This window comes from Cryptomeria japonica, chromosome 1 (genome assembly GCF_030272615.1).
Source record: "Cryptomeria japonica chromosome 1, Sugi_1.0, whole genome shotgun sequence".
Classification (NCBI taxonomy): domain Eukaryota; kingdom Viridiplantae; phylum Streptophyta; class Pinopsida; order Cupressales; family Cupressaceae; genus Cryptomeria; species Cryptomeria japonica.
The window spans coordinates 31152094-31168095 of NC_081405.1; positions in this window are offsets into that span (position 1 = coordinate 31152094).

Consider the following 16002-nt stretch of genomic DNA (forward strand, 5'->3'; position numbering starts at 1 on the left):
GGCATCATAGCTCCTCCTTGCTCCTCCAAATGTCGCTATCAGAGCTCTCGTTTTCAACTGGTCGCGGTCACAAATGATCTTATTTTCACCCCTTTCACCCCATTTATACCCCCGCTGTCACCATAACTTCGCCCTGCTCATCGCCGTGGTCCCCGTGAACTTCCCGAGCCTCCCATTTCTCCCTGTTTCCCCCGATTTCTTCTATTTTTCACCAGTATACCTAACTTCTTCTCTTCTATCACCCTGCCAATTTTCATTCTTTTTCGAGAGATCGCCCGATTTTTCGAAATTTTTCGGCCCATCTCTCGACGGGGCATACCACCCATAAAAATTACATTTTATGGGGCATTTCTTCACACTAGTTTTTTTCATTCTTTGAAACGATGCGATAAACCGCACCATCTCAAAGAGGGGCAAATGTAGTCACATAAATCTGTCCATTTTAATTAAATGAATATTTCGTATTTATTTGATTAAAAATCCACTAGCCACCAATTAATTAAATTAATATTTAATTAATTCATCCCCAAACATTCTTCTATTAATTAAATAAATTATTCAATTTATTTTAATTAATTCTTTAAATCAAATTACAAATCAATTAAATAAATAAAATCTATTTATTTAATTAAATCCCCTTTTCCTCTTTTAAATAAATTAAATAAAACATTTATTTAAATCATTATCCCCACCCCACTTGCATTTTCCTACAAATGCAACTTGCACACATTTTGAAATAAATGAATTTTTATTTTAAATAAAATCTTATTTTCCCTCACCCACCAAATCCACTTGCAAAATCTAATCCCCTTCTAGATTCTTCTAACCCCTTCCTAATTAGCCTAATCCATCCCCTAATTATTGTCACATTCACAAGCAAAATGGAGTCACTTCTCAAATGGCCCAAAGTCTTGGATAACCATTAAAGGTTTTCAACCTTCAACCACCAAAAACCCCAAAGTCTTTGAAAACCATTAAAGGCTTCCAACTTTCAACCACTTAATCCACAAAGTCTCCAATAACCATTAATGGTTAACCCAAACCCTCCTACATGGTTAAAACATTTGTTTTGACTCAACCTCTACCCAACCCAAGGGTCTCATCAAGCCTTCAATGCTTTGACCATGATTATCTCTTAATCATTTGCACAAAGGTTTATCCTTGGATTAATTCCTAATTCAGTGGGTAATCCTAATTTAGGCTTGACTCTTAGCCTTTAGATAACCATGAGGTCTTCTCAGGCCTTTAATGCCTCCAACCTCTTCTTTCAACCCAACCCTATGTTGACATTTGTCACCATTTCATTGGTGCCAATTGTGCACATGGATCCCCAACTTTCAAGCTTGACCCTTGATTAAACCCTTCAATCTTGGCCATCCATTGCTCCATTTTTCCTATAAATAGAGCCCATTCCTTCATAATCCAAGATCCTGAAAACTTGTATGCATTTAGACTATAGACATTTTAGAGAGCATTTTAGCATAAACAATCTAATCTTTTGTCTTTTGGTTAAAATACATCATTTTAGCATTACTATTAGCTTTTCATTTCATGTTTAGGAGCTATACTACAATCTCAATCCTCCATAAGCATCCATAGTGCAAAAAGCTGCTGAGAGCTACACTATTTTGGAACTTGGAGAGGAGAGGAACAAGGGAGAAAGGAGCTAATCTCATGCTAAGAGATAGTTGGAGATATCTCATTGTCTTACTTCTTTAGTTAGATTCATTAGCACGTTTTTAGTGTCTCTCTTGGAATGCCTTCATGTGTTTGGTTTTTGATTGACTAACGCTAACGTTTTGTGTGTTTTGTGTTGATTGATCTTAAACTAACATTGTGCCATTTAGGAGGGCATTAATTAATTATAAGATTTTATAATTTTAGTAAAAAGGGTCATGACATTTACTCTTAAATATTCTACAAATTACAAATTAAATGTGAAAATAAGTTGAGGACCTCCTCTCAATCAATAGATCTTTATATAAAAACATTTTCTATGACGGGTCTGCATCCCTTTCTGATTGATTTCTACAAATGAATCCGATTGAATGGTGAATGTATTGCAACTAACGATCAAACCATTACATAGAAAAAACTGAAATTGATATTCAGTAGATTCATTTTGCATTGCTTTTCAAATGACTTTATAAAATCTTTATTTTCCAATACAAAATTACTTTACAAGAATGAACTTCCTAATCAATTAACTAACCTAACTTGAATTTTTAAATATAAACCTTATTTCCGAACATAAATGAAAACCTTTTTTTTATGAAAGCATTTTCCATGGTAGGTCTACACTCCTTTAAGTTTGCATTTCCCCACCCACACTGAACAGGAATTCATAATTGCTTATCATAATTCATATATGGGATAGCAAAAATTTCTTGGGGATGGACGTATGTAATCCATGCTCTTTGAATGGTTTGATTATATATATCGTTCTGAAAAAAATTAATTGCCCACTGAAAGAGGTGGCGGGGTGATCCTTAACGAACGATTTAGTAGATTTTGGTCGTTTTCAGTAGACCAGACCATGAAGAAAAGAGGAATCGTTTGATTTATGTATATGCATGTAAAGATGAATCCGGTATATATTGTGAAGTATTGATAAGTTTTTTAGAAGGTCAAATGTTGGTAAATAGAATGTGTAGGTGTACGTTGATAATGCTACCAAACTTGTCTCTGGACATACTACTATAGGGGATGGTTTGACTGAATCTATTGATCATCCAAATCAGTACTGGGAATTAGATGAATATGAGGACAGAAGCTATTCTGGTTCTAAAACAGACTTTTCGTACAGTGTGATAGCGACGTGTTAGTCAATCGCAGCCGTTTATTGCAAAATCGGTGGTGTAAAACGCGCGACTAACACGTGTGTTAGTCAATTCGTACTACCATTTTGAAGCCAGAATAGACACGTCCGAATATGAGGAGGGTGGTGATCTTGTATACGTTAAGAAGATTCGGTCTAGTTTTTAGCGCATTTATGTTCAGCGAGAAGGACGAGGATGAGGATTGGTTTTGTAGAAGAATATTCATACTTTTCAGGAGAAAAATATTTTCAATGAAAGATTATTGATCAAATAGGTGGACGGCCCACAGCTGAATGTATGAAACGAATGACTTAATAGCTCAGTATGATGGGCAGTTAATGGAGGAAGAGGGGTTGGGCTTGATGAGACATTAAGACCAAATTAGGGTAAGTTTGGTTGGAGTGAGAATAACTTTTTTTATGGATGAGTTAGGAGTAGAATCTAGTTGGGTGTTGTCATTGAATTATTGGTCTTTTTTGAGGTTGGTCCATCTTTGGTTCAAGTATGATTGATTTTTTAACGTGCATTCTTTAGTCACTCTATGATCTTAGTTTGGTCTGGTTTTACTGACCTGAGATAACAAGTTAAATTTATCACGGACCAGCAAGGAGTCTAATCTAGGACCTCTCATTCACTGTTGGGATGTTCTACCATTGAGATACCAGCCCTCTTGATTGTCAATCCATCTTCGTTTCAAAATTGAACCATTTTTAGGCAAAATATTTTTGTGAAAATTTGATATTTGAAAATATAAACAAGTTCGATATGATTAAGAGTGAGAGATCCTGAGATCAGTCGAAGAAATCCAAGGTGATGTTAACAATTCAGTGTCATTTGTGAATATAAACAAGCTCGATATTACCATGAATGGGAGATCCTATAAACAGTCGAAGAAACCCAAGGGGATATTAACGATTTAGGATTCTTTTTAAGTATGATGATGTAGATGAAAAGGAGGATTGCCTAACTAGAAGGAATTATGATTGTTGGCATGATTGTAGGAATACTTTTAGTGGTCAAGTTGGACATAGGAGTTGAGAAGATCAAGACATTGTCAAACATGTCGAAGGAAGGGTGAAGACATTGGCCCACCCAATGGATTTGAAGAGTCTTTTAAGTCATTGCAAAATGTTTGTGGGAGGGTGTAAGGGCAATGATGATCTCCATAGCCACGGACACGTATTCACAGACTTTGGGGTCTCTGCTTGGGTATTTAACTTTGGTGATGGACACTTATTCAAGCCTTGCATCTCACCCGTCTACATGGAATCACCTGTTTTATTTTGTCTATAAATCTTGGAATAATATTGTTGCTTTTCTCCATCTATGGATGGGTCAATGTTAATGAATCTGTGCCGTCAATGTGTTTTGGCCGCCATTTGGTCTTGGTGGCAGACTCGTTCAGGGAATGTAACTTGATTGATTGGGTTCAGGTGATGCCTGAAAAGCAGATTGCTGAACTATTATGATGAAGGGATGTAAAGTATCACTGATGTCTGTAACATGATCAATTTGTATGTCGATTACAGAAGTCTTTTGAACCGCTTCTCTCCTAGGGGTGGCTTGATATTTTTATCGTCTTGGGCACGTCCTTAAATGTCAAGGGACTACATTTGGAATTTAGTAGTGTAGGACGCATGGGAATATGGTGCTGGTGGGTGGGAAAGTTCTTGGTATCCCTGTTAATTAATCCTCGTATCCTGTCTTGCGGACTCATGATGCATATCTTGTGGGGTTTACTATGTTTTGGAGCAAATATCCAAGCTTGTGTGTAAGTTTTTGTATGAATAGCATTGGGATATTTACATGAGGTGGTGGGGTTTAAACCAATTTGGTCTGGTTGTTTTTGGACTTGATGTTTTCTAGGGCGTATTATGAAATGTTGATTGTTTCTTTGGGAAGTTTGGGAAATAAATAACATGGAGTTTAAACCAATTTGGACTTTGATGTTTTCTAGGGCATATTATGAAATGTTGATTGTTTCTTTGGGAAGTTTGGGAAATAAATAACATGGAGTTTAAACCAATTTGGTGAAGCTTCTCATGGTTTGATGTTTTCTAGGGCATATTATGAAATATTGATTGTTTCTTTGGGAAGTTTGGGGAATAGAGTCTTTATGTGTTTAAATATAATTTGTAGTTAGTGGTTTATGCATGATATTAAATGTGTTCAAATGTTTTGTTAAGCCCCCACCAACATATACTTCTTCTATGCTAATGCAAACATTTGAGTCATATGTTTGAAAATCAAAATCCTTACATTTTAAGAATGAATGGTTTCGGTTTCAGTTATGTTTTAAGTTAAAGAAGATTTGGTTTAATTATCATTTATCTAGATAATCTGGGTATAAATATGAGTTATTTTTTTGTGGAGAAAGATGTACAATGATAAAGAACCCCCTCAAAAAAAGATATAAAATCTTGACAAATGTTTAATTTTTTGAAAAATTTAATAATTCTTATTGGAAAACCTTTCTTTTTTTTAAAGAAAAATATTAGTTTTATTGGCAAATATTTTACATAAAAATATTTTGGTAGAAAATCTTGACAAATCTTGAAAAATAATAAGAGCATGCATTAATTACTATTACAAATCCTTTCATTTAAAAACATAAATACACATGGAAAAGTAGAGGCTTGAGGTGGAAATCATAAATGAGTTTAGGGGTAGACTCTACTTTATTTATTTACTACCATTAATTTAAGATATAGTCTAATAGTCCTCTTTCTATTTTGTGAGATAAAATGTACCCACAATTTGTAATACCCAAGGGCCCGAAAATTGCATTAGACTATTGATTTCCATTAAGGTCAATAAGTGACAAACAATTTCAACCCCCATGAGCATTACAACTTGTTGGTAAAATTTATCTCATGGAATACAATGATGGTGATTAGATTATATTTTAAATCAATGGTGGCAACTAAAGATTGTTGATATAACCCTAACATAATGATTATGATATATTACGGGAAAATTAATTTAGATTTCTATAATAAATTATAGAACTTTGGTGAATTTGATCCAATCATGCATCAAATATTGTGGTGAATCTTTGAGTTCAAAAATTTAATTAAATAAATTCTCTGGTGATTTAAATAAGACTAAAATAAAATTTTATAAAAATTGACGATATAGGCCACCTTAAAACTTGTACTATTAGCCAAATTTTGATTCTCAAATTTTAAAAAATAGCCAATTGGCTAGTATTAGCCACTAAAAAAATTAGTGAATTGATGTAATTATGTATAAATGATATATAAAAGAATCGTTCAATTATGTAGCTTGTTTATGTTTTAAAATGTCAAAATTTAGCTTGGATTTGTAGTTAAAGATTATTCAACTCTATGGCTTGATGGTACCTAAAAATGTTCGGAGTTAAGGTAACACAATTTGGATGCATAATCTTATTCCGTACTCTTAATCTTCTTTGTTTTGCATGTTTTCCTAATTGGCCTTAATCGTCAAGATTTTTTTAATTGCACATGTAAGTGCACCCTTATAGCCATCTACCAAGATATAGGTCTTCTTAGTTAAAGATTATTCAACTCCACGACTTGTTCATGCCTTAATATGAAAAAGTTCAATTTGGAGTTAATGGAACACAATTTAGACACATAATATTATTTTGCACACTTAATCTTCTTAGTTTTGCATGTCCTAAATGACCTTAATATCAAGCCTTTTTAAATTGTACATGTAAGCATGTCACTATAGCTCACAACAAAAATATTCATGACCATGTTAATAATTGGTCTAGGTGTGTATATTTGGGCACACAAGCTCCTTCTAGATCTCTAATTGGGTTCTATTCAATTTTGTGGGCTTGTATTGTGCATTTGGTTTCATGTTAGTCCTATTTCCCCTCATGATTTTTCCATGTTTTTTTTTTTTTGAAAGGTGATTATATCTTTTATTTGTGCCTAAATCCTTAGCCCTATTGTTCTAAGTATAAATTGATTAGTTATTAATCATCCACAAATCACTTAAGTCCTTCACATGGATAGTGCAAAGACCAAAAACCACCTTGTGACTCTAGAACTAAAGCTTGAGCTAGTTGAGTGTTACTTTTTTATTTGACCATGGTAGTTCATATTGATTACTAGTATGTAATAAAGAAAAACTAATGGTTTCCAATTTCATCTTCCCTCCACCATTTGACCCTTAGACATTCAATTTTATTCAATTATGTCAAACTATTAGATCTTCTCTAATCAATTAACAAGTGTGGTGGCAACATAACAAGTCAAAAAGTAGTCTTGAGTGTGATCTATAATAGTCTACATTCCTAGATTTCATTTTTTGATGGGCTAAATGCATGGCTACTTGCATGTGCTAACATTTTAAGAATTAAAAATATTCATTTGTTGTCTATTCATGCAAAACAAATCAAACTGACATGTTTATTTAGTCAAGGGATAAAGCATAATGCACATTATAGTTTAAAATATACATGTGGCATGCAAGGAAAAAGAGACAAAAGGAATATATTCTCACCTTATATTTATGTATTTCACCCTCTCCTATCTTATCTTACTCATATTCTTGAGTCACTAGATCTAGACATTCCAAAATGTGACTTACCACTTCTATGTATTAACCATAAATGGGCATGCACATGCATTACATGTTGGCAATTGACACTCATTCGGTGGACACCAATGCTTGATTAATGGTTTAGGGTTGTCATTGATGGAAAATATTCTTGAGATTTCTATCTGGTATTCACGGATCTTGATATCCAGAAGTGGATGTGAACCGATAGCCAGTTAACTAGTATTTCAGGTTGAGTAGAGCAGTTTTTGGTCAGGAATCTTTCTGGTGATTGTGTTGTTATGAATTGTGCATGAGATGATTGGACCAACATAGAGACATCATTTTATGATCGTTTTGGTGATCCACATTTTCTTTTGGTGATCCGGTCAAGACGACTCATGATTGCACGTTACATCTGTTGGCAAATGCACACTCTAATGAGAAATTGTTGGTGATTGAAGGTTTTGTCATTGATGGCAACCTTGCAATCATATGATACCGACAAGACAATTTACCGACACCAGAAACGACAAACTCTACACCAACACACAAAACATCGGCAGTGAAAGGAAGGATACCGACACCCAGGCCGACAGGAATTTTGTTAATAATATATTTTGTAATTAATTGTAAAATCATTGTAAGCCGATATGGCAAGTTGTAATATGACTCATATATGTATGAGATCATTGTAGAAAATTTTGTAATAAGGTGATAGGCGAAATTATGCAGACCTAATATGCGAATTATAGGTTAAAGGTTTATGTATGAAGCAGAGCTGAAACCGGTACTGGATCTGGCATAGGAGATGCTAATTTGAAGTAGTACAAGACTTTGGATTTATATAATCCAATTTTGTAAGTCAATGTGACTTCCTTTGTAATTGAGTCGTGAGATCTAGGCACTTGGCCTTCCTGCATGTGTAGGCCCCTCTTGTAAAACAATAATATTCCCTTATTGGCCAGTAAGTGAATATTGTGTGTCACAAATCCCATCGAGGTTTTTCCCACACTGGGTTTCCTCATTAAACTACTATGTTATGGTGTGCTTTTCATGTTGATGTTGTTACTTTTGTTTATTGCATTATTTCTAGTTTACTGGTACACTGCATTGATATGATTTACATGTTTTAAATCAAGTAAATTCATTAACCGGTTAGATACTGATTCACCCCCCGCCCCCTCTCGGTATCTTTGGGAATCCTAACAATTGGTATCAGAGCTTGGTCCTCTATTTTTAGAAGTCTAACAACTTGAGGAAGATCTTGACACTGGTAGAGATGGAAAACTTGAAGAAACAATTGGAAACAACTCTTTCAGACTATGATGTAGAAAAGTTGAAGAATATAAAACTTGAAGATGATCTGAAAGCTACTTAGGACATTATTCAAGCGCTTCAAGAAAATCTTACCATTGCAAGAAATAAAAGAAGAGAACTTTGTGAAAACATGCTGAATAAGAATGATGAAAAGGAAACTCTTAATGATCTGGTAAACAAGCTAAGACAAGAAAACAGTACAACAAAGAATGAGATGCAAGATATGGCTATGAGATTTTGCAAAGAAATTGAAGATAGGAAGAAAAATGAAGAAGAATTGACTAGAAGACTGAATGATTCTGCAAATGAGAACACAAGACTTAGTCATGAAAATGATATGTTGAAGACAGATCTGATGTAGACACAAAATGACTCAAATGAACTCATGAGACAGAAAGGAATCTTGGAAAGAGAACTGGCTACTGCAAATCAACACAAGGAGAAATTCAAGAAAAGCTCAGAAGAACTTGGTGACATGCTAAAGAATCAGAAACCTAATGGTGACACTAATGGCCTTGGCTTTGAAGTTGGTGAGAGCTCCGGTACTGCAAACACACATGATCATAGCAAACTGGTAAGACAACCTACTGCTTACAAATTTAATGGAAAATGCTTTAATTGTAACAAGTATGGTCATAGAGCAAATCAATGTAGATCTAGAAATCATCAAAACACCAATATACCCACTAGTCAATGTTCTAAATGCAACAAAGTTGGTCATAATTTAGAAAATTGCAGAATGAATGTAAGATATTATGTTTGTGGAAGATTTGGACATTTATCTAATCAATGCAGAACACATACCGGCATAGGATATGGGAAATCTATTCAGAAAAAACAATGTGACTTGTTATGCCTGTAACAAGATTGGACATATTGCAAAATTTTGTAGAAGTAAGGCACCACCGGCAAATAACAAAGGTCCTAGTTTGAAAGGTAAAGAAAAGGTTGAAGAGGTAAAGAAAGAATTCTCAAAACAATGGATTAGAAAGTCAGATCAGAATGTTGATGTGAATACTCCTCCACCAATAAAATAGAGTAACACTCCATCGGCAGGAGACTCTTCATCTAACTGAAGGAAAATCCTTTGAGGGTTTAGTAACTAAATGAGAAACATGCTATTATTCCCTCAGTTGATGGTAAGAAGTTGAAATTACTTCTATACCGGCAGATAAGTTAAGTCATTACTTAACCGACAAGCATTAAATGTGGTAGTTGGAGATAATGACATTATAAAGCAAGTGTTTTGGCTCCATTTTCATTCACCGAGCATTCAAACTTTCAAGAGTGGGGAAATTTCCGAGCGAAGGCACCCTTAGTGAAGCAATTCATCAAGCAATCATTCCTTAAGGCGGATAAAGGTATTTATAACCATGGCTTCTTCATCTACTCCTAAATTCATTGCAAACCCTACTGTTGTTGAGGTAGTTAAGCACCCTAGACCCATCTTCAAACTGGTTCCCAAAATTGCTAAGAAAGATGATAACATTGGTGCATTCTCTAAAATCCCTAAGGGAGTAGTTTATGCTGAAGACCCTAGAATGTATATACATTGTCATATAGAGGAATTCCGTGATGATGAAATCAAAAACATGTATAAATCTATAATTTGTGATGAATTCGGAAATGTCAAAACTGAACACAAGATAATAGAAACCCTAGGTTTTACAACAATTCTTAGTATCCCAAATTTTACCAAGGATATCATAAGAATTGTGCTAAGTAGGGTTCATGGTGAATTCTTTTGGTTGGACTCTATTCACAAGATTACTAAGGAAGCTATCAAAGCTGTAACAGGGTTACCTTCCACTGGTAACAGACCTGACAAAACCAAGAGAGTCTCAAATGACACAGTGATAGACCTAACTGGTGCAACATTTGACAAGAGATCACTAAGGGTAAATGATGTAACGAATATCAATGCCAAATTTATCAGTATGATCTTAGGCTACAAAACTACACATGCAAATAGGTTAAACTCAGTCTCTAGCCTATGCATTAAAAGTGCCTATGATATGGTAAGAGATAATGCAAGAATAGATATGTGCGAATGGCTTAAAGATGAACTGGTTGATAATTTGGGAAAGATAAAGAAAGACAAAAAGGGAATATTCAGATTTGGAAACCTACTTGTTTGTCTGATGCTATACATAACCAAACAAGTACCCAGTATTGGTATTAGAAATTTTGGTTTTGATATACCGGTAGGCAAACAATTGTTAGATTTACTGAACAACATGGGAGAGAACAGGGAAAAGAACATAAATGAGTATTTTCAGGCATTGAAGGCCCAAATGAAAACTAGAGTTAGATTGTCACAAGAAATTGTGGACAAATATAAGGATGAAATCTATTTTGTAATAAAGAAGGATGAAATTTCGATGGAGGCAGTTATTCCTAGAACTATCTAGGTAACTGAAATGGGCTATGAAACAGATGACAATATCATTGAAACTTATGCAAAAGCCCTCCTTGAAGCACCCAAGGAACCTACTAAGGAAGTTTTTGGAAATGCTGAAACAATAAAAAGTGGAATTCAATCAAGAAAAAGGGTTAAGAAGGTTGAGGCAACTGTTAGAAAAGGAACCCAACAGGCAAAAGCCATCAAGGAAGATGTATTAAGACAAACCGGTATTAAGGAGAGTGAACTGGAAGAACTTCAACCGGAAGTTCATCTGTCACCGGTTGCAACTTCTTCTGAAAGTGACATACTGGCTATATTCAAAAGAGTTGAAAGAAAGAGAAAAAATTCACCTGTACCCTCACCTTCTCCTAGAAAAACAAGACAGAAGCAACAAGCAGTGAGGCCCCCAGTAAAGAAACTGACTCCAAAGAAAAAGATGACCCCTAAGAAGAAGACTCAACAAACTATTTCTCCCATTGATAAACTCCTAAATGAAATAACAGAGTATGGAAAGCTGAAAAACATTAACAAATTATATGACACACTATCGGTTGATGACAAGGAGAAAGTAGAGAACAGTGTAATCTTACACTTAGATATTTACAAGAAATTTTTGATGCAAGTTGATGAAATACTAGTAGATCTGTATAAAAGACTAGAAGCTAGAAGGCTAGCTATTGTTGAGCTTGATAAGAAAATAAAGATTGAAAAACTACTTGTTGTACATCCTGTCAACTCACCTGATGAGATAGACAAATTAATCTCTGAGGCTAACCAGTTAGTATTTTCAACTGCTCACTGGCTTGTAGCACTAATGGTAGGTAGAGTTAATGAGGTAACAAAAGAAACAAATGATGCATGGGATATATTCCTTGTAGAGAAGGAGAATCAGGAAGAGTATCAAAGCCCTAAACCCATCAAGGTATATCAAAAGGATAAAGGAAAATGTAAGGTTGGTGGACCACCCAGTATAAAAATAATAGATAACTTATCACCACTGCCTCTGAATACTCCACCGGTAGTTACTACTGACAATCAACTGGCAATTGAGAGTATGGACACACCACTTGAGGATACAAATTCTGATTCTGAGGTGTTATATACAATGAACAGTGACACTCAGAAATTCAATATTGTGGTAGATAAGGAATCAACTAGGAAATCAGATGTGGCAAAAGAGCCACCGGCAGAAAACATTGCAGTGACCCCGAACACTAGAAAGGCAAAGACCACAGATCTACATAATGATTCATCTACTGAGCCACCAGCAACAGGCAACATAGAAGAAAAACTGGCAGTGGACAACACTAAGAAATAGGCAGAGCAACAGGCTCCCTCACATGAACAAGTTCATGCAGAGATAGTGCCACCGACAACAGCTGAGAAACCCAAACCTTTTCTACCAGAGGTCACTACAAGCAAAGAAGTTACTCACACCGGCGGAATATAGATTGTTGGTTCTTCCATGGTAGAATTCAGACCAACAAATGTGACAGAAGTTCCATTGGATTCAATCAAGAAAATAACAGAGTGCAGTGCACAAGCATACAAAGCTATTGATGATACAATCCCAATTTTGAAAATGATAGCACCCAAGTGTAATGTGGATAATAAAGATTCTTTAAATCAACCTGACACATTGTCTAAGTATATTACTGACAACATTGTGATAGTTGAACAAATAAATGAGGAAGCATTCAAAGAGAAAATTGAGAAAGAAAAACATAAATTATTTGAAGAGGAAATAAAGAAGTGCATGAGACAATTTGACACTCTTTTACCGGCACTATGTAAAACACTAAAAGAGTTAAAAAAGTTGTATAGAGATACATGTAAAACAAACTTTTTTAAAGTAGATATAGACAAGAAGATCAGTATGGTACAGGAAGAAATAAATAAATTAGCTGACAATTTCATTAATTCATCCGAACCATTATTAGTTTTTGAGCAGAAAATAATAGGTTTTGAGGAGGAACTTTAGAAATTTGAAAGAGAGAAGGAAAAGATAAAAGGAAAGGTAAAATATCTGAAATGGTGACTTAGTCCAAAATTGGACTACCTCGCCTCCTTGAGAAAAGAGATATCTGAGGCATTGGTTCAAGGATAGAAGACACCGGAATAGGAAATGCAACACCTCACCGGTACAATTCAGAGGACAGAGGCTGCATTAAAAAACAGTGAACGGTTCACTAAGAGCCTGAATCTGGTATTGGCAGACCTTTTTCAAATTGTAACCAACTGGTTACAGGGATGAAGCTAGAAACCACACTCAGTTGACACTTTGACAACCTTTGTCATTGATGCCAAAGGGGGAGTAGTGGTAATGAGAAAAATGATTAGTAGAGAAAAATGATTAGCAGATGAGACCATCAGCTCAGGGGGAGCACATATGTTTGGCACACAGTTTTTGGTAAGACAGTTTTTGGTAAGACAATTTTGGCAGATTCTTTTTGGATGACACTTTTTGGATTTTTCTCATGAGTGTTGCCATCAATGCCAAAGGGGGAGATTGTTGGTGATTGAAGGTTTTGTCATTGATGGCAACCTTGCAATCATATGATACCAGCAAGACAATTTACTAGCACCAGCAACGACAAACTCTACACCGACACAAAAAACACCGACAGTGAAAGGAAGGATACCGGCACCCAAACCGACAGGAATTTTGTTAATAATATATTTTGTAATTAATTGTAAAATCATTGTAAGCCGACATGGCAAGTTGTAATATGACTCACATATGTATGAGATCATTGTAGAACATTTTGTAATAAGGTGATAGGAAAAAATATGCAGACCTAATATGCAAATTATAGGTCAAAGGTTTATGTATGAAGCAGAGCTAAAACCGGTACTGGATCTGGCATAGCAGATGCTAATTTGAAGCAGTACAAGACTTTGGATTTGTATAATCCAATTTTGTAAGTTAGTGTGACTTCCTTTGTGATTGAGTCGTGAGCTCTAGGCACTTGGCCTTCCTGCATGTGTAGGCCCCTCTTGTAAAACAGTAATATTCCCTTATTGGCTAGTAAGTGAATATTGTGGGTCACAAATCCCACCGAGGTTTTTCCCACACCGGGTTTCCTCGTTAAACTACTATGTTATGGTGTGCTTTTCATGTTGATGTTGTTACTCTTGTTTATTGCATTATTTATGGTTTATCGATACACTATATTGATATGCTTTATATGTTTTAAATCAAGTAAATTTATTAACTGGTTAGATACTGATTCACCCCCCCTCTCAATATCTTTGGGAATCCCAACAACATCAACAGGCCGATTTGATAAATGATTATTTTGTGATTGCAGATTTATAAGATTGGTGCAAAAGATGATTTGATGTGTGGTATGATTGATATGCGAGCAAGTGGTGATCGAGATTCCTTTTTAGCGCATTTTCACATGCACATTCTTGATCTGGTAGCTGACTAAGACAGGAAACAGAGCAGAGTAGCAGAGGTGATACAATCAAAGATTTGGCACTTAATCAGAACTCATTCAGGCATTGTTAGATGCTATTTTGGAGTTCTTTCATTGTATTTCATCACTATAATTGATCCATAAGGTAGTGAGCCTTCTGAGGTTGTAGCCCTTATTGTAATTGAGCAGTGAGCTCTAGGTAATGTGCCTAAATGCTTGTGCATTCCCCCTCATGTAATATTGTTTTTCTACTGGCCATAGTGGAATAATATTGTGGGTTAAAATCCCATCATGGTTTTTCCCATTTGGGTTTCCACGTAAAAATCTTGGTGTTATGTTTTGTGGTTGGTTGTTTTGAGTTTCTGCATTTCAGTTTCATGCTTATGCTTTCGGTGGTTTAAAGTTAAATTAGAAAATTTGTTAACCGGTAGAACACTGATTCACCCCCCTCCCCCTCTTAGTGTTCCTTGATTCCAAAAATTGGTATCAGAGCCTAGTTCCTCAGAGTAATCCAAACCGCTTGAGGAAGGTCTGGGAGATTGAATCAATAGATTTTGGTTATCAAAGATAGCTTAATGTGGCACTTGAGGATCTTGATGCAACAAGGAATGATATTAGTACCTTAAAGAGAAACCTTAACATAGCTGAAGACTTCATTAATGATTTCAAGGATCAAGTGAACTCTACAAGAGACAAGAGGAAGAAATTGATGGACAAGCTGAAGGAGAAAGAAGATCAATGCATTGAAAAAGATGATGAATCTGACAAGCTTGAAAGAGAGAATGTTGCATTGAAGAATGAGATGCAATCCATTATGATGAGGATGACAAAAGAGATTGAGGACCAGAAGAAGAATGAAGAGAAATTGACTCAATCATTGAAGGAAAGAGTAGATGAATGCTTGAGGCTTACTTATGAGAATGATCAGTTGAAGCTTGAGTTGATGCAATCAAGGAATAATGGTCAAGAACTTGAAAGACAGATTGTTGCCCGAAGAGATGAACTTGCTACTGCAAATGAATACAAATAAAAATTCAATGTTAGCTCAACAAGGCTTGATGAGATGTTAGAAAGTCAGAGACATGGAAAGGACATGCAAGGACTTGGATTTGAGAAAGGAGAATCCTTCGGATCTGGACAAAGCAATGCAAAGCCTAAGAACAAGAATCCTCTGATAAGATAGCCTAATTCTCATAAATTCAATGGTAGATGCTTTACTTGCAATAAATTTGGTCATATGATGAATCAATGTAGAAGTAGGGTGAATAATGGAATGAATAATGTGAACAATGGTCCTACCTTTACCGGTCAGTGTTTCATATGCAATAATTTTGGTCACAAGTCAAACATGTATAGAGCAGTAATGAATAATTTTGAAAACAAGAGATGCTATGCTTGTGGGATTTTTGGATATATTTCTAACCAATGTAGGGTGAGAACAAATCAAATTAACTTTAGACCTATGTAAAATTTTGTTTGTCATGCATGCAATAAAACCGGTCAC